The following is a 26,302-nucleotide window of genomic DNA, read 5'->3' as shown; positions in this document are numbered from 1 at the left end:
TTTTGGTTTCATATAACAATCATTTATGATTATATCTCTTTTTTCTTCATTCCCAGCCAGTATTTCATTATGACAAGGATATTAAAAGAGGGTTGGAGAAGGATAAAATAATAGTAATAATAGCTAACAATTATTAATACTAGCAATGTGTCACTTTGCTAAGCTCTCTACAAGTATCATCCCATTTGATCTTCACAACAACCCTGAGAGGTAGGTGCTATCATCCCTATTTTACTTGGGGAAACTGAAGCAAACTAACTTTGTTTTTTAGGTGACTTGCCCAGGGTCCCACAGTTATTATGTGTTTGAGGCTGGATTTGAACTCAGGTCTTCTTGACTCCAGGTCTAACATTCTATACTAGTATATCAGCTAGTTGCCCCAAGGCAAGAGTTCAGTAAATCTAATCAAAATATTGATTGTTTCTGACAATATTTAGTATATTCCACATCCAGAATCCTGTACTTCTTCAGAAAAGAGAGGAAGGCATACTTTTTCTTTTTTTTTTCTAGTTTTTAAATTTATTTTATTGGAAAAAAGTAAAAAAAAAAAAAAAAAGATAAACAGAAAAGAACTAGAAAACAAAATAAAACAAGCCCAAAGAGAATATTGTCATGTATCCGGCAGAACATCAGGGAGGATTCAAAATATATAACAACAAATTACCAAATCAAGAAAGTGAATACATTAGTGGAAGAAATTGTATTCATGAATGTCCATTTTTTTTCTTTACTTCCTTATATATTGTTCTTTGGTTCTCCGCTGGGTACTTTATTTACTTTTTTTTCTTTTTTCCTGCTTTTATAATCGCCATGCAAACTGCAGTTAAGAAAAGATTTATTTATGTATACATATGTAGTTATGAACATACATACATATACCCCAAATGCACACTTGTCTTTCCTATCCCTGCCACCTCTTTAATTAAATTCTGCTCTATAACTTGCCTTGCTATTACTTACTCTCCCCCATCCAAGAATCAGGAAGGCATCCTTTTTTAATTCTTAAGCTCTAAGCATGGTCATTAAAATTACATGATAGTTTCTTATTGTAATGAATTATTCTTGCTAGCTGGATGCTAAGCCTAGTTGAATCTTCACTGGCAAAAGAGGTATTAATGTTGTAGGCATTCTCAAATATTAACTTCCTGGGCAAAGCCCTGGGCTCTCTGGTTATGACTCTAATTGTCAGAGCTGCTGAAACAGCTTTCATTGCAGAGTGGTTTTTTTTTCTTTCTTTTTAACATGCTCTGTTCCACAGCTTTATTTAGGGCAACTTGTTGCTGACCAAGATAGTGAGTGGTCAGCAACATAGTAAAGACAGTAAATACCGTAAGAATAGCAAATGCAATAAAATAGTAAAGATAGGAATCTGTCTAAAGAGGAGAAGATAATGACTTTGCTTCCTCAGCCATAGCATTTGTTCCTGTGCCTTTATTCCTCCTATTCATTTTCATGGGATGCCAAAAGAATTTGAAAATTAAAAATTTGGGGGGTCCCCAAGGACTTCAGAAATTTGTTGGAGGGCATCTTTTAAAATGAAGCTGCTTGATCTATAGTCATAGAACAAAAATGCTCTAAGTTACTATTGATTAGAGAAATGCAAATTAAAACAGTTCTCAGGTACTATCTCACATCTATGAAATAGGCTAATATGACAGATAAGTAAAAAGACAAGTGTTAAGAGAAATTGTAAAAATCTGAACATTAATACACTGTTGGTGGAATTCTGAACTGATCCAACCATTCTGGAGGAAGGTTAGGAACGATACCCAAAAGGCTATAAAACTGTGCATTTCCTACTAAGTCTTATATCCCAGAGAAATATGGCACAAAATTATTTATGGTGACTCTTTTAGTGGTGACAAAGTATTGGAAATTGAGAAATGCCCATCAATTGGGGAATGGCCAAACAAGTTGCAGTAAATGAATATAATGGAATACTAATATGCTGCTATAAGGAATGATGAGTAGGATGTTTTCAGCAAAACATGGGAAGATTTACATGAACTGATACAAATTGTAGTGAGCAGAAGCAGGAGAACATTGTATATAGTACATTGTATATAGTAACAACAGTAAGGTATGATGATCAACTTGGTTCTCAGCAATACAAAGATTCAAGATAAATCAGAAGGATTTATGATTAAAAAAAATAAACTAATGCTATACACCTTCAGAGAAAGAATTGGTAGAGTCTGATCACAGCATACTTTTTAAAACTTTATTTTTCTTGTGGATTTTTGGTCTGTTTTCTTTTGCAACATGGCATGTTATATATAAATATAATCTATATTAAATTGATTACCTTCTTGGGAAGGGGAGGAGAGAGAGAACTTGAAATTTAAGATTTAAAAAAATTAATATTAATTTTTTTTACATGTAATTGAGAAAAAAATTAAGTGAAGCTGCCTATATTCAGTTGAATGAATATTCAGTTCATTATGCATGAAGCAGGAAGCCACAAGTAATTTCGGATTGTAAGTCAGAATGACATTTCTTGACAGGGATTTTGTCCTTAAAGTGCTAAAAATAGAAATAAAAAAAAAATACATGCGTGCCTGTAAGCACTAGCTATCTGAGACAATTCTGTGTTCTAAAGAGCTTTAGTGTTTAGGTCAAAGAATCTTTTTTGGAAAGGAAATGCCTGTTTCATCCAAGGCTCGGAGACTAAACAGACCTTTCTTATGGGAGAATAATTACTTAACATTTTCTTTTAATTAACTTTCCAGATATTATAGGACTTTTCTTTTTTTGTTTTGTTTTTTCTTTTCTTTTTTTAAAATTACTTTTCTTTATTTTTAACTATGGAATATGACAAGCATCTCCATAACAATATAATTTAAAAGATGCAAAGTCTACTCTCCATTTCTTTTAAATATATAATAAAGTTATCATGTAAATTAACTTAAGTGCTTAAGCTTAAAGAGAAAGTCTAGAACTTACTCTTATGAGGAAAAGGTAGCATCTCATCTGAGGATTGTGATCTTCATTTCATTTCATGCCCAATAGAGCTGAGTGGTAGTTACTTTAAGTCTGATAAAGCATCATTAAGCAGTAGCCACACAAGACCAGAAAAAAAACTACAGACCTCATCCATATTTCCAACAAAGTCTCTGTGTCTGACACATATAATGTCTGGAGACTAGATATCACTTAAGATCATTGGGGAGTGGGCTAGGTAAAACATCACCAGAAGACATTGGTGGGGGGGGGGGGAAGAAAGGCTATGAAGTTTGGAAGCAGAGTCTCTTACTTCACATCTATGACTTAGCTACATATGTTCAATGTATGTGTTTTCTCTTTGCATGCACCTTGGTTATCCCTATTCCCTATGTGTGTACCCCTCTCTGAATGTCCCCTATATTTATTTACCTTTTTACCTGATGGTATTCATATATATGGCATGCTAGACTTTAGATTTATGGGGCAAATATTGTATTGCTATTTTCTTATTATGGTATTTCATTAAAAGCCTTTACTTTGAAATTGCATTCTCTAATTCATGGGAGGGATTCCCAAGTTTTAATTTTGAGTGGAAGGAGATCCAATGAGTACCTTGAACCTGAGTTAACTTTATTTGGAAGACTTGTGTGAGTTGAGGGGACGATCCTAGAAAGGTACTTATATGGGGACAGAATTAAAATATCTGATTTGAGGAATCTCAGGAAAGTCCCAATGTTAGCCCCAAATTTAAGTTCTCCCACTTTAGTCACCCTCCCCCACTTATCTTTTAAAATGGAATCTCCCAGGGTTGGGTAAAATGTTAATTAACACCTGAGTGTTAGATTAGATTCTTTTCTCGGTGATTAAAACTGTTTTTGGTAGAATGTAATCGGAGAGGGCTGGTTAGGTCATCTGGTTAGGTCACTTTATAGAAAAAAACATTGAGGTCTTTAAAAGTTCCTCACACCTGAAGAAAGTAGCAAAGCTATTTTTTAGGATTTGAACCCATGTTATTTCAATCTGAATCCATAACTCTTTCCACTATGACACCCTAAGTAGGTCTCCAGGAGATAGAATATTGTAAGAAGAGGAAGAATCAGTGAGTGGACAGTGAATACTTGGCTTAATTTTGCCATGGCCCTGGCCCCATTTGCCAACTAAATGTCTGGCAACTGAAACAATGACGAGATCCTGCAGATAAGGACATGTATCTGACCTTGGACTGGTCAATGAATCCCTTAAACCTCCATTTTTCCATCTGCAAAACAGGAATGATAACTTGCTTCTTTCTTTGCTGGAAAACCGTGAAGAGAATGATTTTGATTCTTTAAAAAACAGTGGGGCTGACAAAATTGCTGCATGATTACTATGATTTTCAATTGCTTATTTAGGGTTGGAACAAAAACTTCAGATATGAAACTGGTTATTGTTGACTGAGGAGTTTGGAGGAGGAGCATCCTTCTTAGGGGAAAGGACAAGCTAGCCTATCAATAGGCTGACACATCTTGGAGGCATTTTGGATTTTAATAGGAGTGGTCCGGGGCCCACATTCCTGTAAGAGTCCTCTCTGAAAGCCAAATTGAGGTGTGGCCTCCAGTTTCTCAGAACAATCAGAGGAGATGGGTCCTCTGAGACCTTCATCTGGCAATTCAGAATCTCCAGAGAGCTGGGTTCCCATAGGAGTTCACTTTGAAAGTACTTCAGGTTCACTCCCGGTGATAACCTGAGAGAGTCTCTGATCTTTGTCCTATAGATTATAGGATTCTAGAATCATGATATAGTGTCAGAAAGGCTTTTTGGAAACAGAGTTAGAATTTGTATCTAAGCAAAAACAATAAAACTTGCCTGTTAATGCCAGTTACTGAGTAACTACAGTATGCAGAGTTCTTAATTATGGGGAGCTAGGGGGAAAGATCAAGGAGCAACACCTGGTCCCTCTCTCAAGGAATCATAACTTTAAACATTAAGCTTTTATCTAATGCTGATCTTTCTAAGGTTTTCAGAGTTTGCAAGACACAGTATCTGCATTTTCTGCTGGAGAATAGACATGGAAGAGTCAAGTCCTCAGTCATACAGCAAGATATCCATGCAGGATCCAGACTGTGGTGTGCTGGTAAATGTTTAATAACTAACTTTCTGGTGGGGATGGGAGGGAACACCCATAAGTTTAACCAACTTCATTAATATTTCCTTCCTCATTTTCTTAAGTATAGAAAATCAACCACACAATAAATTAAGCTCTAATTGTAGCATTTGCTGAAAAACTTACACTAAAAACTTAACAACTGACTCTCCTGAATTGGTATTAGCTAGCTCCAGCACAGCCCTCAATCTAGATTTTTCTGGTCTATCTCTGATAGAATAGAAACACGTTGGGAAGAGAGATTATTTTGATTTTATCTTTGTATTACCATTGCCTAAATTAGCACAATGTCTGGCACATTAAAGGCATTGAATACATGCTTGCTGTTTGTTGAAGAGGACCATGAAATTAGGGAGATGATGCCATGACATGCAAGTGAATTGGATTTAAGTGAGAGAGGGCTGTGCAAAGTCACTTGCCTCACCTTCCCTTCCAGAGCCATCTGTGAACACTGGCCATATAGTGGTCAGGATGATTGAGATGGCCCTGGATGCAGTGGGAGACTTTTTTAAGCTGAGGTCTTCAACAGGTCTCAGTTTGAGAAGCATTCAGAATCTTCTCTTTCACCAAGTCCAAAAAAAAAAAAAAAAAGCATCTGGGATGGGAACGACCCTCAGGGTTTCTGGTCAAAGCAAAAAAAAATGATTGCTATTTGCATTCAGTTTAAGTAGTTTCAGTTGAATGATAAAATTGGACACTAAATTGTATGCTGTTAAGAAAAAATGAGGAAGAATGGGTTCAATTTACTTCTATATACCATAAACTGAATCGCCTTTCTGGATATAACAAAGACCAAAGATTCTCCTTTGAGCTGCTATGATCTTTGAGAACCTACATCCCAAGCTATAGCATGTCCAAGGCAAAGAATCTTAAAGAATCTTGGGGTCACTAACATCTCCCCAACTAAAACTGCTCTGAGAATCCTCAACAGCTATGTTCCTGACATATGATATCAAAGACCGCTGATTACATCTCACTACTTTCTCTTGATAAATTTGGCTCCAGATAAGCAAGTTTTTGTATTCAGATTGTATTTCATGTTATGCAACCACTGACTTGTTCAAAAAGAATTCTTTAGAAAGCATTTGCTGCTAAATGGTGAGGAGGACCAATCTGCAAACCCAACTCCATAAAATGTGCTTAGTTTCTCTAGAGAAAGAAACAATTTATCAAATTATGAAAGTTGAAAACCATTCAATGAAGAAGGACAAATAATTGTCCTGCAAAGACACTTGTTGGATTTATCTGGCAATTATGTTTTTATCGTTATTGCTAGGTGCAATGATTTCAAGTGGTTTTGTTATTTGTTGCCATATTCTTCAACCAACCTTTTTAAAGATCTGACTATGCAAAAGGTATTATGTTAGGTGATAGAAATGTAAAGATAAATGACTTTCAAGCCTGCTCTCATGGAGCTTTCAATCTACTGGGAGAGCATTTTATGTGGTCACAATTAAGAATAATACAACTTAGAATTTGATGAGGTCAAGGAAAGACCCAGATAAGGTATTCTGGGGAAAATTGAGAAAGGAAAGATTACTTTCACAGGGATGTCAGTGAAGGTTTTCTGAAAGAGATTTCACCTGAGTTTAGCCTTGAAGAAAGAGAAGGATTTTCAAAGATGGAAATAAAGAAGTACACTTCAAGTATGGTGATGTGCTACTTGAATAAATAAAGGTAAGAGACAAGATAATATTGGAGGAAAACTAGCCACAAGACTTGAGAGAGACAGAGTTGCTGATAATGAACGGGTAGGTAGCCCTTATAGGTGGACATTTGTGAGGGATATTGATAGCACCTAGCATTGATGAAGCTGGAAGTTCAGTCAAGCTTCCCTTCCTATTTGGCAAAGAGTAGTTTAAAAAAAAAAAGCAAGTCTCCTGGTTTTCAAGGCCAGGGGATTCCAGATGTGGAGCTGGAAATCTTTATATTATACAGTTATCCCTTCCACATCATGATTTTCCCCGTCACAGTTTTAATATATTGTGGATCGGCATAAAAAATTAAATGGGAATTTTGGGGGAATTTTGTGGAAGCCACACAGGACACATGAAGGCCAGCAAATGACACAAAAAAGGTTTGGAAACTCAGAAATGTATAAAATATATATAGAATATTGTATAATAGCTACATATCTTATCTTTTGATGTTGTAAATTCCAAATAAAAGAAAAAATTCAGACTTCTCTGTCTGTACAAAAGGAGGGAGAAAAAATTTTAGATAGGTTTTCTAAATCGTGGGGTTACTATACCCCTAACCCCTAGCAGATTGAATTTTTACAGTACTTAGTAATTTAAAAAGCACTTTCTTCACAATAACCCTGAGAGAGTAGTTGTATGAATGTCATTATTCTTATTTTACAGAGGAAGAAAAAAAGTTCAGATAATTTAAATTATTTATCCAAGGCCTAATAGCAGCTGTCAAAGCTAGGGTTTGAATCCTGGGTCTCTAGTTCCCTTTCAATTAAACCCATATTGTATCTCTGGATTTCAACTTCCTCAAGCTGCAAAATTTAGAAGGTTGAATTATAATAAGATCAGACCTTCTATGATTTCACATTCTATAATTTTCTTTGTGAAACTTAACACCCTATAACTTAAATATGAACATTGAACTCTATGGAAGAAATGGCATAAAAGATATCATTTTGGTTATTTTTTTAAAAAATTTCAAGGAATAGAAATCCGGTTTCTGTCCCTTTTACATACTCCACTTAAAAAAGAAAGGGAAAAAAAAGACTTTGTTCACAAATATGCATATTCAAGTAAAACAAATTCCCCATATGCCCTTGTAATATAGAAAGGCAAAAGAAGGCTCCCAAAAAGTGAGCAGATCCCCAGTGGGAGATTAATGGAAGCACATGTTCTATGTAGAAGTACCATATCAATGAGATAAGAAATATACTGAAAAATATTCATCACTTACCCTCTAATTATTAAGTACTTAATATGTGTGAGGCACTATACTAAGTGCTGGGTAAAGAATGAAAGAACTCCTTTTCTCAAGGAATGTCCCCTCTAAAGGGAGAGAAGTACTCATGTCAGTAGACAGAGGACAAATAAAAGGAGAAAAATACAAAGAAATATCAAGTTTTGGATTACATGTGAATATTCAGTGAGTATGGAAAACCTGGAAGTATTGTATCTTTAAGGGTAAGGACATATTCCCATAACCTAATACTGCCTCTTGCATAATGGGAACATAAAGTTTGATTGAATTAAATGGAAATGTATGTATATAATCTCGACTTTACTTTTATAGAAAGTAGAAGGGGGAGAGGAGAGGAATTTTTTTGGGTTCTGTGCAAAAAGAAGATACTTCATTTGAATATAAACACAGTTATTTAATGACAGAGCTATGATTTGGCACTCAGTTACATTTCTGGCTTAATACTCTTTCCTGGATGCCATTGCTTATTCATGGGAAGAGTTTTTGGTATAGCTGAGACTAGAATGAAGAAATGGCATGGAACAGGGGAAGAGCATTGGATTTGTGTCAGAACCTGAGTTCAAATCCCTCCTTTGTCATTTACCAGCTGTTTTAACTTAGGTAAATCTTTTACTTGCTGATCTTAAGTTTGCTCATCTGTAAAATGAAAGAGAGTAGACTAAATGGTCTCTAAGACCATTTCTAAATCTATGATCCTAAAACCTACAAAGCTAGCTATGTGCTTTCCAACCTGTGCTCTTCAATCCAATGACACTGGTCTCCTAATTGTTCTATGAACAAGACACTCCATCTCTAGGATCCAGGCATTCTCTTTGGCTGCCCCCCATACCTGGAAGCTCTTCTTACTCTTCTTTGATGACTGACTTCCTTTAAGAACCTCCTTAAATCCTAACTTCTACAAAAAGCCTTTCTTAATGCTTTTTAATTCCAGTGCTTTCCCACTGTTAATAATTTTCTTTTTATTTTGTCTATATATATATTGCTTCATATATATTTGTTTGCATGTTATCTCTTCCATTTGATTGTAAACTCCTTGAGGGCAGGAACTGTCTTTTGCTTCTTTTTATATCCCCAGAACTTAGCCCACTGCCTGACACATAGTAGGCATTTAATAACTGTTTATCAAATTGAAGGTAGGCTTAGGGACTTGATGACTCTTTTTTGATTTTTAATATAGGCTCCTTTATCAAATAAAATGGTTTCAGGATTATTCAAGCTTTGTATCTTTGTGACCATTTCATTCAGAGCCAAAATACTTAGGCCAAGTTCTGACTCATATTCTGAGGCAGCCAAGTGCATACTATATATCTCTTCAACAAGTTATTGACTCTATCTTGAAAAAACAAAGGATTCCAGAGAAGGATAAGATCTCTTCATGCATCATGGATTAAACCAATTAAAGGACCTGATACTAATTTATGTTAGTGAGTAATCTTTCCCATAGATTGTTTTGCAAAAAACCAAAAAAAACCAAAAACCAAGATGGCTAATCTTTTTTTGGTAGCTCCAAGATTGGCAAAAATAATAATAATAATAATGATCATACTACAATTTTGTCCCTAATACCACAACCATCCTGGACTATATACAGATATTCTCATCACTACATGGGCTGTTTTTCTTTCCTGCCTGGTATTTATTGTTTTCTCACCTTTCCTCCAAGACTCAGCTCAAGAACATCTCCATGAAGTTTTTCTTGATGCCTTCCCCACCCAGCTAATAGGTCTTCCTACCACAAACAACTTTTTATTCGTTTTGTTTCTGCTCTGTACACACACTTACATGTACTTACTTTTCCAAATCACATAACATTAGCAAGTCTGTTTCTGAAAGTTACTGCTGCTCCTCAGTATTCTTGGAGTGCTCCTAAATAGTTGAAGTTCTAATGCTATCAATGTGAACCTCTATTTCAGTGTGTTTATCCTCCTTTTTGACAGTTATAGCTTATCTTCTCAGTATTATTGATTAACCCACTTATTAGTGCCCTGGTAGCATTCAACCAATTAACATTAATCAGCTTTACCTCCATTCTAAGGTTGAGGAAACTGAGAAGCAGCTGGGATTCAGACTCTCTGTGGCTCCAACATTCTTCTTCATCATACAATCTCTCTGAAAGACAATAACAAACCCACATATGCAAAGATGTTTGTAGCAGTCCCTTTTGTATTGGCAAGAAACCAAAAATTGAGTGGATGCCTATCAGTTGGAGCTAAATAGGCTATGGTATATTAATGTAATGGAATATATTGTTCCATAAGAAACAATGATAGGCTGATTTCAGAGAAGCTTGGAAAGTCTTACATGAATTGATGCTGAGTGAAATGAGCAGAACAGGTGAACATTATACATACTAACAATAAGATCATGTGATTTTGTGTGATGAACTTGGCTCTTTTCAGCAATTAGATGACTCAAAACAATTCCAATAAACTTGTGATGGAACGTACCATCCACATTGAGAGAGAGAACTATGAAGACTGTATGTGTATTGAAACAGTTTTTTCACCTTTTGTTATTGTTGTTTGGTTACTTGTTTTTCTCTGTCTTTTTTTGATCTGATTTTTCTTGTGTAGCATAGTGAATATGGAAATATGTTTAGAAAAATTGCACATGTTAACCTATATCAGATTAGTTGCTGTCATCAAGGGGGGTGAAGGAGAGAGAGAAAAATTTGGAATACAAAGTTTCACAAGGGTGAATGTTGAAAACTATCTTTGTGTGTATTTGAAAAAATAAAATATTTTTAAAAGATGTTAATCAATTAGTCAATAAAAATTTTTTTTAGCATTTACTATGTGTCAGGCACTCTGTTAAGCCATAGAAATATGAAGAAAGGCTAAAAAAAAACCATCCCTTCTTCTCAAGGAGCTCCCAAGCACTTGTGGTGGTCAGAAAAAGTGTTCCAAGGGCACTCTCATGATCTTCCTTAAGAATTTCAGAACTGATTGCATGACATGGAAAATATTGGCACAAAACTGCTCAGTGTAGCCTGCCCTCATCATAGAAGATACTGTCTTTTGTGAGCTAAATAGAATTGAAGTAGCTCAGAAGAAACATGAGATGCACAAAGTCAAAGAGTTCACCCAAATGTTCATAAATTCTTTGTGCCTGACCTGTGGCAGAGCATTCTGAGCTCAAATTGATGGGATCGGTCACAACCAGACATGCTGAAATTCTACTCTAACACAGTGAGAACATTTTGGTCCTTTTTTGAGAAGGAAGGACAATAACCAACCAACCAATCCAGTGGCAGAGATAAATGCAAACAATGATGCACAAACAAGTTAAATACAGTATAAATTTGAAATTTTAGATATGGTTATAAAAACTTTGAAGACTACAAGAAATAGAAATCAAGAGACTTGGATGAAGCCATCCTCCACCTCTCTGTTTGCTAGGCCCCAGATTACTGTGTTAATGGAAATGTTCAGGGAAGGAATGTACTCTGCTCCTTTGGCAGGATGGATTTCATTCTCATCCTCAGCCACAAACACACCCAGTGTTTGAGCATTTTTGACAAAGTTTGCTGAGATGTGATGGATACTTCCTTTCTTCTTTGGTCCATTAAATTCAGACACATTTGACAATGGCTTTTTCCTGAGGATGATGTTTTAAATCGATTTTTAGAACTTATTTCTGTTAATGGCACTACCATTTTCCTGCTCCTGCAGGCTTCTCAATTATCTTTGACTCTGTGTTCTCACTCTCTGACTGCTTATATCCAATCAATTGCCAAATCTTGTCATTTGGATTATTCCAGTCCTTCTCAAACCTACCCTTTCCTTTCTACTCCTTTTTCTGCTTTTCTTTTGCATGCTATTTTCAACCTTGCCTAGATGATTGCCATAGCCCTTTATAACTGTTCTCCTTCCCCTAAGATTTCCCCTTCTATCCTTCTCACAGATCCAAAGTAATCTTCCTAGTGCATAGGTCTCATCACAACATCCCCATTTTTTAAAAATAAAATAATCATCAGTGTCTTTTTATTACCTAAAATTAAACTCTTTAGCCGGGCATTCAAGAACTTTCACAATCTGGCTCCAGCTTCCCTTTCTAGTATTATTAAATGTTGCTCTCCTTTGTGTATCAACATTCTGGGGAAAAAATTGCCTATTTGCAATTCTCTGATCTTGTCAAACCCTTTCTGGTTCATCATCTCCATACATACATGAATCTCCCTCCATATTTCTGTCTATTGAAGTCCTTAGCTCAGCTGCTACTTCTTTTTTTTTTTTTTTTAATAACTTTTTATTGATAGAACGCATGCCAGGGTAACTTTTTACAGCATTATCCCTTGCACTCACTTCTGTTCCGATGTTTCCCCTCCCTCCCTCCACCCCTTCCTCCAGATGGCAAGCAGTCCTTTACATGTTGAATAGATTACAGTATATCCTAGATACAATATATGTGTGCAGAACCAAATAGTTTTCTTGTTGCACAGGGAGAATTGAATTCAGAAGGTATAAATAACCCAGGAAGAAAAACAAAAATGCAAGCAGTTTATATTCATTTCCCAGTGTTCTTTTTCTGGGTGTAGCTGCTTCTGTCCATCTTTGCTCAATTAAGGCTCTCTTTATCGAAGAGATCCACTTCCATCAGAATACATCCTCAAACAGTATCGTTGTTGAGGTATATAATGATCTCCTGGTTCTGCTCATTTCACTTAGCATCAGTTCATGTAAGTCTCGCCAGTCCTCTCTGTATTCATCCTGCTGGTCATTCCTTACAGAACAATAATATTCCATAACATTCATATACCACAATTTACTCAACCATTCTCCAATTGATGGACATCCTTTCATTTTCCAGCTTCTAGCCACTACAAACAGGGCTGCCACAAACATTTTGGCACATACAGGTCCCTTTCCTTTCTTTAGTATCTTTTTGGGGTATAAGCCCAGTAGAAACACTGCTGGATCAAAGGGTATGCACAGTTTGATAACTTTTTGAGCATAGTTCCAAATTTCAGCTGCTACTTCTTTATGAAAACCTCCTTGGACTAATAAACAAGAGATTTCTTTTTTCTCCAATCCCTTATAATTGTCTTTAATTCCATTAAATTGTAATCTTGATAAAGGTTGGGACTATATTTAAACTGTCTTCACCCAACATCTAGCCAAGAGCAATAAACATAGCAGATCTTTTTTCATCTAATATTTTTACTTTTCCCCAGTTACACATGACAATTTTTTTACATTTGTTTTTAAAACTTTGAGTTCCAGATTCTCTCCCTTATTCCCCACCTCCACCCTCCATTAAAAAAAGCACATGTGAAGTTATACAAAACATTTTCAAAAAAGTCAGAACATAGCAGATTCTTATAAAATGCTTTAATATAATTTTTTTCCACTGAATCCATCACTCCATTCACTGTCTGGATCTGACATGGTAGTTGAGATAATTGGACAATAATCTAGGAGACTCTGCTACTAAAGGATTGTTGTTTAACTTCTCTGAGCCTCAATTTTTCATCTGTATGTAGTGAGGGATGGAGGAAATTTTTATCAGGGAATAGTTGATTTTTTTCCTCAGGCTTTAAAGAAATTATAAAGAAATGTGCTTGTTACTATTTTTGGCATTATGAAGAATTTCTTTAACAAAATTTGATGTAAATGTAGGTAGGCTTGCCATTGGCTGATGGAAGGAGGCTTTTAAAAGGCAAAAAACAAAAAATCCCTAAAACAACAATAATAAAAAACGGGTATTTTTTTCACAGAGATAGTCAAAGCAGGAGACAGTTTTAAGGAGTATGAACTCTAGCAGTCAAAAAGATAGCCAGTTTTGAAGAACCCAGCCCTTGGGAAAGACATTGTGGAAAGATATCTCCCCATTCTGAAATCATCTGTGACATCTTGTGATGGATGCAAATCACCCAATAATAGGAAGCAATGGGTCCAACAAAAATTCTGAGTGTCAAATCACTTTACCTCTTTGGGACTCAATTTCCTCATCTGTAAAAAAGGAGAAGATTGGCTAGATGTTCTCTAAGTGTCTCTCAGATCTAAAGTTATGATTCTATGAATTTTTCAGGTCATTTTTATAAATTTGAATATAGGTCTGAAGTGCTTATAAAGACTGTTATTTCTTTCTTCCTTTACTAAGCTCCTAATTTTGCTAGATGTTCTGTGACATATTTAGGCACTATATACTCTATTGCTTCCAGGGACAACTGGAGGACTTCACCACCTCTTTCCTTTTGGATTCTGCAGAAGATATGGCCCATGACAAGCTCTAATGACAAACAAAAATCTCTTTGTTTTATAACTTCCTATCAAGGAATTTTGAATGATTATAAGAGAGACCTTGATGGATGAATTTTGGTCTCTTGAATCAAATGCTTTTTTAAAAAATCAACAAAGATTAACAGTTGTATTCCTCTGTGCTTTTCATTTCATTATGTGACTGTTGCTCTTGAACATTGCTACCGAGTCACTATTGAAAATAATTTGTGACAGCATACCTTTTTTGCTTTTCATATTTTCTTCAGCCATTCCAATTAAAGTGATATAGATAATTTTCTTTTTTTAATTTAATATTTTATTTCCCCACCCAATTACATATAAAAACAATTTTAATGTTCTTTTTTTTTAATTTGAGTTCTGAATTCTCCCCCATGCCTGCCATTGAGAAAGCAACCAATTTAATATTGGTTATACATATGCTGTGAAAGAAAACACAGGTTAAAAAAAATCCCAAGAAAAATAAAGAAAAGGTATTCTTCAATCTGCATTCAGACTCCATCAGTTCTTTTTCTGGAAATGGTTAACATTTTTCATCGTAAATCCTTCAGAATTGTCTTGGGCCATTGTATTGCTGAGAATAAGTATTTACAGTTGATCATCATAATGTGAATTATTTTCACAAAATTTTTCTAAAGATGAAAAAGTAGCTATATAAAATTGTAACTTTGATTGCCCTGGCAGCATGGTAAAGTGAAAGGCATCATGGATTCAGTCAAAAGACCTGGATTCCAAACCTGACCCAGACTCTTCCTTTTTATGTTTTCTTAGACAAAGCATTTCACCACTTTAAAGGGTTTTGGGGTTTTGTGAGAGTTTTTTTAGCCAATAAAAAAATTGAGTAGGCAATAATTCATGTTGCTTTCTGATTGCATAGCCTTGATAATCATATAATTATTTCCCAAATGTTCAATAATTTCTCCTCATTCAGATGTCTTGAAAATTAATTTTTCAATACTTCTTTTTATTGTGACCTTCTTTTGGGTATTCTGAATCTGGTCCAATTCCTCTTTCTATCTTCATCTCCTTTAGTGCCATTTCTACTTCCTTATCTTGCACAATAAGAACTTTGGTTTCATTGTCATACAATGATAAAAATAATTTTGTTGTAGAAATGCTGACAATTGTCTTCTATTTTTTGTCTATTGTCCCTTTTACAGTTTTAATTATAAATGCTCTGGGGTGAGTTAGCTTAGGTCTTATAGCAAGCTTTTGGTACCCTAATTTTCTTTCCTACTAAATGCTTTCCATTATTTTATAGGGTGATATTTGTAATTTTTATTGTGATTGTATCTCATACTTAAATACTGTTTGAAGATTTTCAAAGCATTTTACATACTTTATTGTATTTTATCTTCTCACCAAACCTGTGCTAGGTGCTATTCTTATTCCCATTTTACAGATTAAGAAACTGAATCTGAGAAAGATAAAATGATTTGCCTGTAATCAAACAAATAATAACCATCAACCTTGAGATTTGAATCCAGGTACATCCTGATTCCAGATGGAGTACTTTTTCCATTCAATTTAATTGTCGTTCTATTCAATTCACTTCAATTCAACTTGGACTGAGGATCCAAATATAATATCCAAAATTGTCAGTTCTCTTAAGGATATTCTACTAGCATGTAGACTCTCATATTTAGAAAAGGAAGCAAGGAACTAGTTCCCTGCTTATTCATATAGGAAGAGGGAACTTCAATCCAGACCTTTGATTTCAAGGAGTATAAGGAGGTTCCTATATGAATAAGTTCCCTCTTTCTTTACCTTCTCTGCCATATGTTGCCTAAGAGAACTGTTTAGAGCCTCAACAGCTGCTGTTAAGTGTCTGCTTTATTTGAGGCTAGACAAACCTCAGATTTCTTACCATCTTGTATGAGAGCTCCTATATCCTTTTTCTGGAGTGCTTTGTCCCATTCTGCACAAGCTCCTATGCCTTAAAGCTTTTTAGGTCTTATTCTATTTACTAGACTGTAAGCTCCTAGATAAAGTCCTAATTTAATCTGCTCCTAGTTTAGAGTTAGAAGGAACCTTAGAGGCAATATAATTCAACTCTCTCATTTTACAGATGTTGAAACCAAGGATCCCAGAGATAAAGTGTCTTGCTCAAGTTCACACAAGGAACAGATAGTAGAGCCAGGATATGACCATGAGATTCCAAGACCTTTTGCAACTATGCCCCAATTGCCTCTACCTCTTCCTTTTTATTTTTGAAACACATACATAGTTTTTAACATTCACCATTGCAAAACCTTGTGTTCCAAATTTTTTTCTCCCTCCTTCCTTCCTACCTTTTTACTTAGATGTCAAGTAATCCAATATACGTTAAACATATGAAATTCTTCTATACATGTTTCCAAAACTATCATGCTGCACAAGAAAAATGAGAAAGAAAACAAAATACAAGCGAAAAATAACAAAAAAAAGTTTTAATCTACGCTTAGTCTTCACAGCCCTCTCTCTGGGTGCATATGGCTCTCTCCATCAAAATTCTATTGGAATTAGCCTGAATCACCTCATTGTTGAAAAGAGCCACATCCATAAGAGTTGATCATTATATAATCTTGTTGTTGCCATGTACAATGATCTCCTGATTCTGCTTACTTCACTTAGCATCAGTTAATGTAAGTCTCTCCAAGGGTCTCTGAAATCATCTTGCTGGTCATTTCTTATAGAACAATAATATTCCATAACATTTAAATATCACTTTAACTGATGGACATCCCCTTAATTTCCACTTCCTAGCCACTACAAGAAGAGCTGCCACAAACATTTTTGCTCATGTGAGTCCCTTTCCCTCCTTTATGATCTCTTTGGGATACAGACCCAGTAGAAACTCTGCTGCTGGGTCAAAGGGTATACACAGTTTAATAGCACTTTAGGCATAGTTCCATGTTGCTCTCTGGAATATTTGGATCAGTTCACAGTTCTATCAACAATGTATTAGGCTATCCCCTTCAACATTCATCATTATCTTTTCCTGTCATCTTAGCTAATATGAGTCTACCTCCTCCTTTAAAATTTTTTTTAAATTTTTATTTTAGTTTTAATTGGAATAAAATAGTGTATGGAATAAAACAAGCATCTCTATAACATAATAGAAAAACATAATTAAGCATGAAACTGCAAATCTTATATATAACTTGCTATTCCTTTATATTATAAATTTATCATGTAAATTTCTCTTCCCCCTTCATGGTTACCATTAGACACAACTATGTGTGAAAATGTGTGTGTATGTGTATATGAGTATGCAAAATCATTTGATACATACTTTCATTTATCAGTTCTTTCTCTGGATATAGATAATGTCTTCTTTAATAGATTCTTTGTAGTTAATTTGATTATTTATAATAGTCAAAATGATTTATCTACTCAAAGTTGTTTTTAAGACAATATTGCTATTACTGTATACAGCATTCTCTTGGTTCTACTCATTTCCTGGATAATCTCTATATTTTCTAATAATACTTTATATAGAGGATGTTTGTTGAATTAATGAATGGATAAATGTAATTTTCCAATAGTTTTTAATATTAAGAAAAGAAACTGAACTTTTGAATTCAGTGGGAAACCTTTCAAGGATCTTCTATTCTACAATGATATAGGAGGAGAAACAAAGTTCTTACATTTGATAAGGGACATGGGCAGGATTAGGGACTGGACCAATGATTTTCTTTGTATCAGGGTATGTTGAAGGCAACTTGAACACCTCAGCTGATTAAATTTTCAGTATAAATATTCACACCTTGGGAATCACCAAACACTAAATAAAAATCAGGGTATGATTTATTGCTTTGTTGATTACTTAGACTCAAAGTGATAATGAAAATGTTAATAATTTAAGTTAAATTTCAAAATGTGTTCTGATAGATTTTTTTTCAGAGAGTTAGTCATTAAACATTTTAAAATTAATTAAAACATTAATTTTAATTTTTAAAAAATTAATTAAGCATTAAACATTTACCTACCAAGACACTACAAACCTCTTAAATGAATAAATTCACCCTCCCATTGTAGACTAGTTCATTCCTTCTCTGTAATTTATAAACTTAGGAAAGTAATTCTTTAAAACTATAAGTTAAATATACTTTAACATGTTTAATATGTATGGGACTGCCTGCCATTTAGGGGAGGGGTGGAGGGAAGGAAGGGAAAAATAGGAACAGAAGTGAGTGCAAGGGACAATGTTGAAAAATTACCCATGCACATGTTTTGTCAATAAAAAGCTATAATAGTAATAATAAAAAAAAACAACTCTAAGTTAAGTGAATAGCATGTGTCAGGTGAGATTGAAATTCAGGTCTTCCTGGCTTTGAAGGTGGCTCTTTATTTACCATGTCTTGCTGTTCTGTCAGTGCCTTAATGATTAATTTTTTAAAAATATTTTTCTCCTAAAATTAAAATTTGAGAGATGGGATGTAGTATAGTAATAATTGTGATTTAAGTCTACCTTAAACTATCCTCATCCACTGCTGCCAGGAAAAGAGGGACTGAGAATAGGACTGGTTCTACCATCTATCGAGGTACCAGGGCAAAAGGGGTTACTGAGCAGACCCATTGCTAAATAATTTGGGAACTAGAAGAAAAGGTTTATCTGCATACAGTCATCCCATAAACTCCCCATGCCCCTAACTGTAAGCAAAAAATCATGATCAGCCCTTCCCACTTGGAAGACGGCAGAGACTTCTGCTTTGTGACTTTCTTTTCTCCTTTTAAAACTTCTCTGCATCATCTTTTAAACTTTTGACCTGTATAACAGTATGGGGTTGTTAAAAAGGGGTGAACGGTAGGGATAGGTATGGGATGAAGAGCCATTGTGTTTTACCCTGAATTTTTTTTCCTCCCCTGGGTACTGCCTTGCCTTTGAGTTCTGGCAGTGGTGGGTATTTTCCAGCTTCAGGAGGTGATGTTGATCTGCTCTCAGAAAGCCAGACTGATCTTACAGAACCTAGCCCAAACACTGATTGGGCTCCACCTAGGTGTGCTGAAGGCTGAACTGTTCTTGTACACACCCATAGGCGTACCCAGAGGGTGGGGCCCCTTTCTTCTCCCCTCCACTTCAAGGCAAGGACCAACAGTAATGTTCTCACCAGGGTGTGCCTGTACAGTCAGTCCCGAGCTCTGTGCCCAAGCCTGCCCATGCACACTCCTGCTCCCAGATCCCTTTTGCCCTATTATAGGTCCCTGGGCAGAAATCCAGTCTAATAGTCCCAATCACTGCTTGACTATGCCTTTCATTCCTTGACTCATTTCTAAATAGTCAAGTTACTAATGAATTTTTTGGACCATAAGCCATTTTAAAAGTTGAAGATTATTCATTCCATCTTTTGGATGCCAGTTTGTTATATTATTTCCTTAAAAATACTTGATAAATCAAAGCCTTAAAGTTCCTTCCCTATCAAAGATGAAATTTGTTATCATATTTGTCGTGACAAGCTACCCACAGAAATTTTAAAGACCTTGTTTTCCCTGGAAAGCCACTAATGAAGTCTTGCCTTGCTTGTGTTATCAAATATAGTTCTTTTTGCCCTAAAAGGCATGAAACATGCCTAAGGAGAATATCAATATGAAACTTCTACATTCTTAAAGAGGTTCAAACAGATATCCAAGGCTTAATTCTCATTGCAAGTGGGGAACATAAGAAATTACTAAAAAGACATGTTACTTTTTTCTTTTTCTTTTTTTAATTAGAGCTTTTTATTTGCAAAACATATGTATGGGTAATTTACCAACACTGACCCTTGCAAAATCCTGTGTTCTAAATTTTCCCCTCCTTCCTTCCACTCCCTCCCCTAGATGGCAGGTAGTCCAATACATGTTAAATATGTTAAAATAGATATTAAATCCAATATATGTATGAATATTTATAGTTATCTTGCTGCATAAGAAAAATCAGATCAAGAAGGAAAAACAAACTGAGAAAGAAAACAAAATGCAAGCAAACAACAACAGAAAGAATGAAAATGCTATGTTGTAAACCACGCTCAGTCCCCATAGTCCTGTCTCTGGATGCAGATGGCTCTCTTCATCACAAGATCATTGGAATTGTCCTGAATCATCTCATTGCTGAAAAGAGCCACGTCCATCAGAATTGATCATTGTATAATCTTGTTATTGCTGTGTATAATGATCTCCTGGTCCTGCTCATTTCACTCAGCATCAGTTCCTGTAAGTCTCTCCAGGCCTTTCTGAAATTTTCCTGCTGGTCATTTCTTACAGAACAATAATATTCCATCACATTCATATACCACAATTTACCCAGCCATTCTCCAACTTATGGGCATCCACTCAGTTTTCAGTTTCTTGCCCCTACAAAAAGGGTTGAAAAAGCATGTTATTTTGAATCCAAGTCATTACCTTTGACAAGAGTTTCAATCTCCTCTTCCCACAGAATATTTCCTTACAGTTTCTAAGAGTAGCACTGTTGTTTGATCTGACATCTACTTATTCACCATTTACCTCAAATAAAAACTATGAACCTATTTGAGCCTAGTTTCCTTATCTATAAAATGAGGTTGTTAAACTAATTTATCTCTAAGGTTTCATCCCATCCTTTCCTGCAATAAATCTATGAGTCAATATTCTTAGAGAAGCTGCTAAGTGCTTCTTAGAGCACTGGATCTGAAACAGAAAGTCCCATGTTTGAAGCTTTCTGGCTATGTGATGCTGGGCAAATCACTTAATATATATCTACTTCAGTTTCCTCTTCTGTGAAGAGGGACAATAATAGCACTTTTCAGGGTTTTTATGAAGATACAATAAAATATTATTTATAAAGCCTGCTGTATACCTTAAAGCACTATGTAAATTCTAGCTATTATTAGTGATTATTATTATTATCCTCCCATTTCTGTCTATTAACCAAAGGAAGGCAGAATGAAAGAGAATACAGGGGATTAGACTATTTACAAAATGAACTATCAATTATTAAATTCAATTTATTGTAGCCAATCAGAACAATTAGGTTAATTGGGTAGACTAAGTGGTACTTGATGAGTAGTCATGGTTAATAGAACCTTAGATCCCCAAATGACCTTTGTCGGAAACATCAGATCACAGAAAGTCAACTACAGACAATGTTACAAATCCCATTGCAGACAGGTAAAAAAAAAAAAAAACCTCATATATCTGAGGCTGGCTTTGAATTCAAACCTAATTCCTAATTCCAGGCCCAAGCTATTACATTTATTAAATACCCACCATGTGCCAGGGACTAAGTGCTTCACAAACATCATATTCATAATAAGAACTGAAAAAAATTTTCTGCAAAATTTGGTCTTTTATCTGAGTCCTGAAGGAAGTCAGGGATTTTGAGAGGTAGAGGTAAGAAAGGAGTCTATTTCAGTCGTGGGAAATAGCAATGTAAAGGAACAGAGAAGAAAAATGGAATGTTGTATGAGAAGAATAACAATTAACATAAATTCAGTGAAGGAGAGTAACATGAAAGAAGATTGGAAAGTCAGTAAGAGAACAGATTGAGAAGTGCTTCTTTATAATGATCTTGAGGGTAATAGTGAGTCACTGGAGTTTATTGCAGGATAGAATAACATGATTAGATCTACTTTGGCAATTGGGTGAATTGAAGGATGGATTGGAATGAAGAAAATTAAGGCAGGAAGACCAATTGGAAAGACTGTAACCATCCAGGTAATAGGTAACAAGACCTTATACAAAAGTGGTAATTGTATGAGTGGAGAGAAGGGAATATAAATGAGAGAAGTTGAAAGGGTAAAAATGGCAAGATTTGGCAACAGATTGAATTCAGTTGAGTGAAAATGAAGAGTTGAGTAAGAGTTGCAGATCTGAGGAAGTATAAGGAAGGTGGTGCCCTCAGCAGTAATAGGAAGTTCAAAAGTTGGTTGGTTCGAAGGAAAAGTGAATGAGTTATATTTTGGACATGTCAAGTTTTCAATGCCTAAGGAACATCCACTTAGAAATATGCAATAGACAGAGATACAGGTCTGGAACACAAAAGAGAGACTAGTGCAGATAATTTGGAAAGAAGTCTTTGTTAGAGTTCTCCAGGGATTTGCCCTGTTTTTTTTCTGTTTGACATTTCTCTGGGGAAACTGAATGAAGATATTGATAGAATGTTGACCAAATTTGAAGATAATACAAGGCTAAGAAAAATAGGTAATGAATTAGGTAACGGAGCCAAGGCTCTAAAAAGATGTAAATTAGGCTTTAGCACTGGGTTGAATTTAATAGGATGATATTTTATATGAATAAAAGAAAAATCTGATATTTGATTTTATAAAAATCAACTTCATCAATATAATTTGTGGGAGATGTAACTGAATTGTGATTTGTTTTAAAAAGATTCAAGAGTTCTAGTGGATTACAAGTCCAACATGGCAATTGTCGGATATGACAACTAAAAGAGCTGATATTACCTTCCAATGCATTAAAGCAGGACACAGAATGCAAGACCAGGAAAGTGATAATAACCTATGCATTGAATTGTACTCTGGAGTATTTTATGCTAATATCCAAACTAAATTAGAATTATTTCTTTTAGCTCTGGGCTCCATTTTTTAAGAAGAGCACTAACAAGTTAACACTAACACAGAGAAAAGCAACCAAATTGATGAAAAACACATTGAGGACCTTGGAATGTTTAACTGAAGAAAAGGAGACTTATTGGGATGGGGGGGGGGGGAGGTCACATGATTGTGTTCAAGTATCTGAAGGTCTGTTATGTTCTCCAGCTATTATTTCAAGGAGAATGAGGATCAACGGATGAAAATTGTAGAAAAGTAGATTTCAACTCTATATGAGGAAAAGGTTCCTAAAAATTAAATATGCCTCCGAGCAAAATCAACTGCCTTGGGAGAAAAAATAGGTTTCCCATTTGAGTAATGGTGAACTGGTTCATTCCTTCTGTTTGTTTCTTACAATGCCTGACATAAGACCTGAAACATATCAGGTGACTTTACTAAATGCCTGGTGATTGACTGATTAATTGATGCTAAAGGAGATTCTTGGTTAAGGATAAGTTGGACAAAATTATCTTTGTGGTAACTGCCAATTCTGAGATTTTGTGTTTCTGTGATTTCTCCATTCACTCACTCTCTGCATGAGGTTATAGGTACTACTAGAAAAGTTCTGTAGTCTCCTCATCCAACTTTAGCATGATAACCTGGGCAAAATGTGTATTCTTCATGCAAATGGCTATTCCTTTATTAATTACTAGACTGATTTTTTTTCCCCAATGACTATCAATGTCACTGAGGAATCTTACAGGACTCAATCTAAAAAGCATATGGCATTTGGAGAACCTCATCATTTGGAGGGAATCCCTCTTCTATTTACATTTTGTTCAGAACATCCACCAGTATATTGAATAAAAAAATTTTGGTTACTACATACTACATATATTACAGGACTAAGTAAGTATATCTGTTTGGTTATATCTATCAAGAAATTTTGTATGTTAAATATGACAGAAATCCTATGAAAGAAGAATCTTTAAGGATATGTTTTTCTCTTCAAAACCAAATAGTTTTTTGTTCTCAACAAGTAACAACCACAGTAGAGACTCATATTCTTGATGATTAATTTAGTAAGTTATTTGACTGTGAAGATAATGGACTGTTGTAGGAAATCATTGGTAAAAACCTGCCTGTTCTTTTCTAATGTTTTCATAAAGGATATCCTCACTACATGTATAAAATATTCTCATAAAGATTTTATAGTGATGGGGAATTAGGTATTGAGGCATTATTTCTTATCCTTTCCAAAATGCAAGACCTTCCAAATTATGATCATTGAATTTTTGGCTGACTCTCTTACAGCAGGAAGAAATGTTTTTTTCAGATCAAGACTAGACTTTTTGGCAGCTGTCACTGACTTGCTTATTTAAACAAGGACTAATTAATGAAATGGATATTCTCCAGGAGGAGGCTATCCAAGATGGTGAAAAGTTTTGAATTTATGCCATTTGGGAATTGGGGATGTTGTGTCTTGAGAAGGAGATGTTTCATCTAAAAGAAGACAATATGGGTGGGGCAAGCAGGTTATGATGACAGCCTTGAGGTGTTTTGGGGACTGTAATTTTATTCTGCTTGATTCCAGGAGAAAAATAAAATGATGAATGGAAATCATAAGGAGACAGATTTCAACTCCACTAGAGGAAAAACTTCCTAAAAATCAAAGCTATCCAAAAATGGAATGAATTAGCTTTACATTTAATAAGCTGCTTCTCCTTGAGAATAATTTTTAAAGCTTTTTATTTTTCAAAACATATGCATAGATAATTTTTAATATTTACCTTGCAAAACCTTGTATTCCAATTTTTTTCTCCCTCTTCCCCCTACCCTCTCTCCTAGATGGCAAATAATCCAATATATGTTAAGCATGTACAATTCTTCTATACATATTTCCACAATCATCATGCTGTATAAGAAAAAGCAGATCAAAAAGGGAAAAATGAGAAAAAAAACAAATGTAAGCCAACAACAACAAAAAACGAAAATACTATTTTGTGATCAATCCTTAGTTCCCACAGTTTCTCTCTGGGGGTAGATGGTTCTTTTCATCACAAGGCCATTGGAGCTAGTCTGAATTAACTCATTCTTGGAAAGAGCCACATCCATAAAAATTATTCATCGTATAATCTTTCTGTTGCTGTGTATAATGTTCTCCTGGTTCTCCTCACTTCACTCAGCATCAGTTCATTTAAGTCTCTCCAAGCCTCTTTGAAATCATCCTACTAATCATTTCTTATAGAACAATAATATTCCATAATGTTCATATACCATAACTTATTCAGCCATTTTCCAATTGATGAGCATCCATTCACTTTCCAGTTCCTTGCCCACTACAAAAAGGTTTGCTACAAATATTTTTTGTACTTGTGGATCCCTTTCCCACCTTTAAGATTTGGGGATACAGGCCCAGAGAGGCACTTCTGGATCAAAAGGTATGCAGAAATTTATAACTTTTTGGATATAGTTATATATTGCTCTCCAGAATGATTGTATCAGCTCACAACTCCACCAATAATTAGTATCCCAATTTTCCAACATCCCTTCAACATTTAGCATTATCTTTTCCTGTCATCTTAGCCAATCTGAGAAGTGTGTAGTGGTACCTCAGGGTTTTCTTAATTTGTATTTCTCTGATAAATAGTGATTTAGAGCATTATTTCATATGACTAGAAATGTTTTTAATTTCTTCATCTGAAAATTTCTATTCATAGCCTTTGATCATTTACTCCTCGAAAATCTTTAAGCAAAGGCTTATTGGCCTGTTACTGGGTATTTTGAAGAAAGGTTATAAGTTAAATTTGTCACTATTCAGGCCCCTTCTAATTTAGTCCCTGCTCAGTCAGCACCTTCTTTAGTCTTCTTTCTCCTTAGTTTGCAAAATTTTGAAGCTGACTGAGTAATTGCATTATTGTTTTTTTCGTTATTCATAAGAAACATGGAGGACAAGGCATAAATTGTGGCTTGCTACCCATAGGTGCTATTGAACTTAACTGTTCAATATTTACTCAACAAGGAAACATTCTCATTAAGTTTAGGTTTATTAATGTTTAATATTCACCCTTGGAAGGTCATGTTTGAACTGTTCCAAAGAGCCTTGTCTTTATAGATAGGTGATTCATTCTTTGCTCTACTAACATATCCTGGAATTTGAATTACTAGGATTATTGGAACTTCAAAGGCTATCTACTCCAAACACTTCATTTTATAGAGGCTCAGGATGATTAAGAAGTTTGCCCAAAGCCACATTATTATTAAGACAGAAAATTTGAACCCAGAATCAGTATTCTTTTCATTATACACATTGTCTTTTTTGATCAAATACAATCAAGTCTAACTCTTGGATGTATGAAAAATCTTGAAAGAAGAACTGGTCAGGTCTTTGCCAGGAGTATCAGGATGGTAAATTCTTCCAAATAAAGACGCAGAGAAAGATCTAGCCAAGTGACACTTTTCAGACTCATTCTTTCCTTGTCAGCAGTGTGTCGCAAGTCACTTCTTGTTCCTTGTCTGCAAAATATGAGCTTGGAAGAGTACAA

At 35.0% G+C, this 26,302-nt stretch overlaps 1 long non-coding RNA gene across 1 annotated transcript; it reads right to left on the bottom strand.

Moving 5' to 3' along the window:
- Positions 1-234: 234 nt before the first annotated feature.
- LOC127557793 (uncharacterized) lies at positions 235-20,731 on the bottom strand. The gene is made up of 3 exons (XR_007952625.1): positions 20,635-20,731; positions 10,059-10,144; positions 235-817 (listed from the first exon to the last, which is right to left on the bottom strand). It is a non-coding gene; the product is annotated as an uncharacterized LOC127557793 (long non-coding RNA).
- Positions 20,732-26,302: the final 5,571 nt, after the last annotated feature.

The sequence above is a fragment of the Antechinus flavipes genome, chromosome 3 (genome assembly GCF_016432865.1).
Source record: "Antechinus flavipes isolate AdamAnt ecotype Samford, QLD, Australia chromosome 3, AdamAnt_v2, whole genome shotgun sequence".
Lineage (NCBI taxonomy): Eukaryota > Metazoa > Chordata > Mammalia > Dasyuromorphia > Dasyuridae > Antechinus > Antechinus flavipes.
This window is presented reverse-complemented; position numbering and strand designations above follow the sequence as displayed.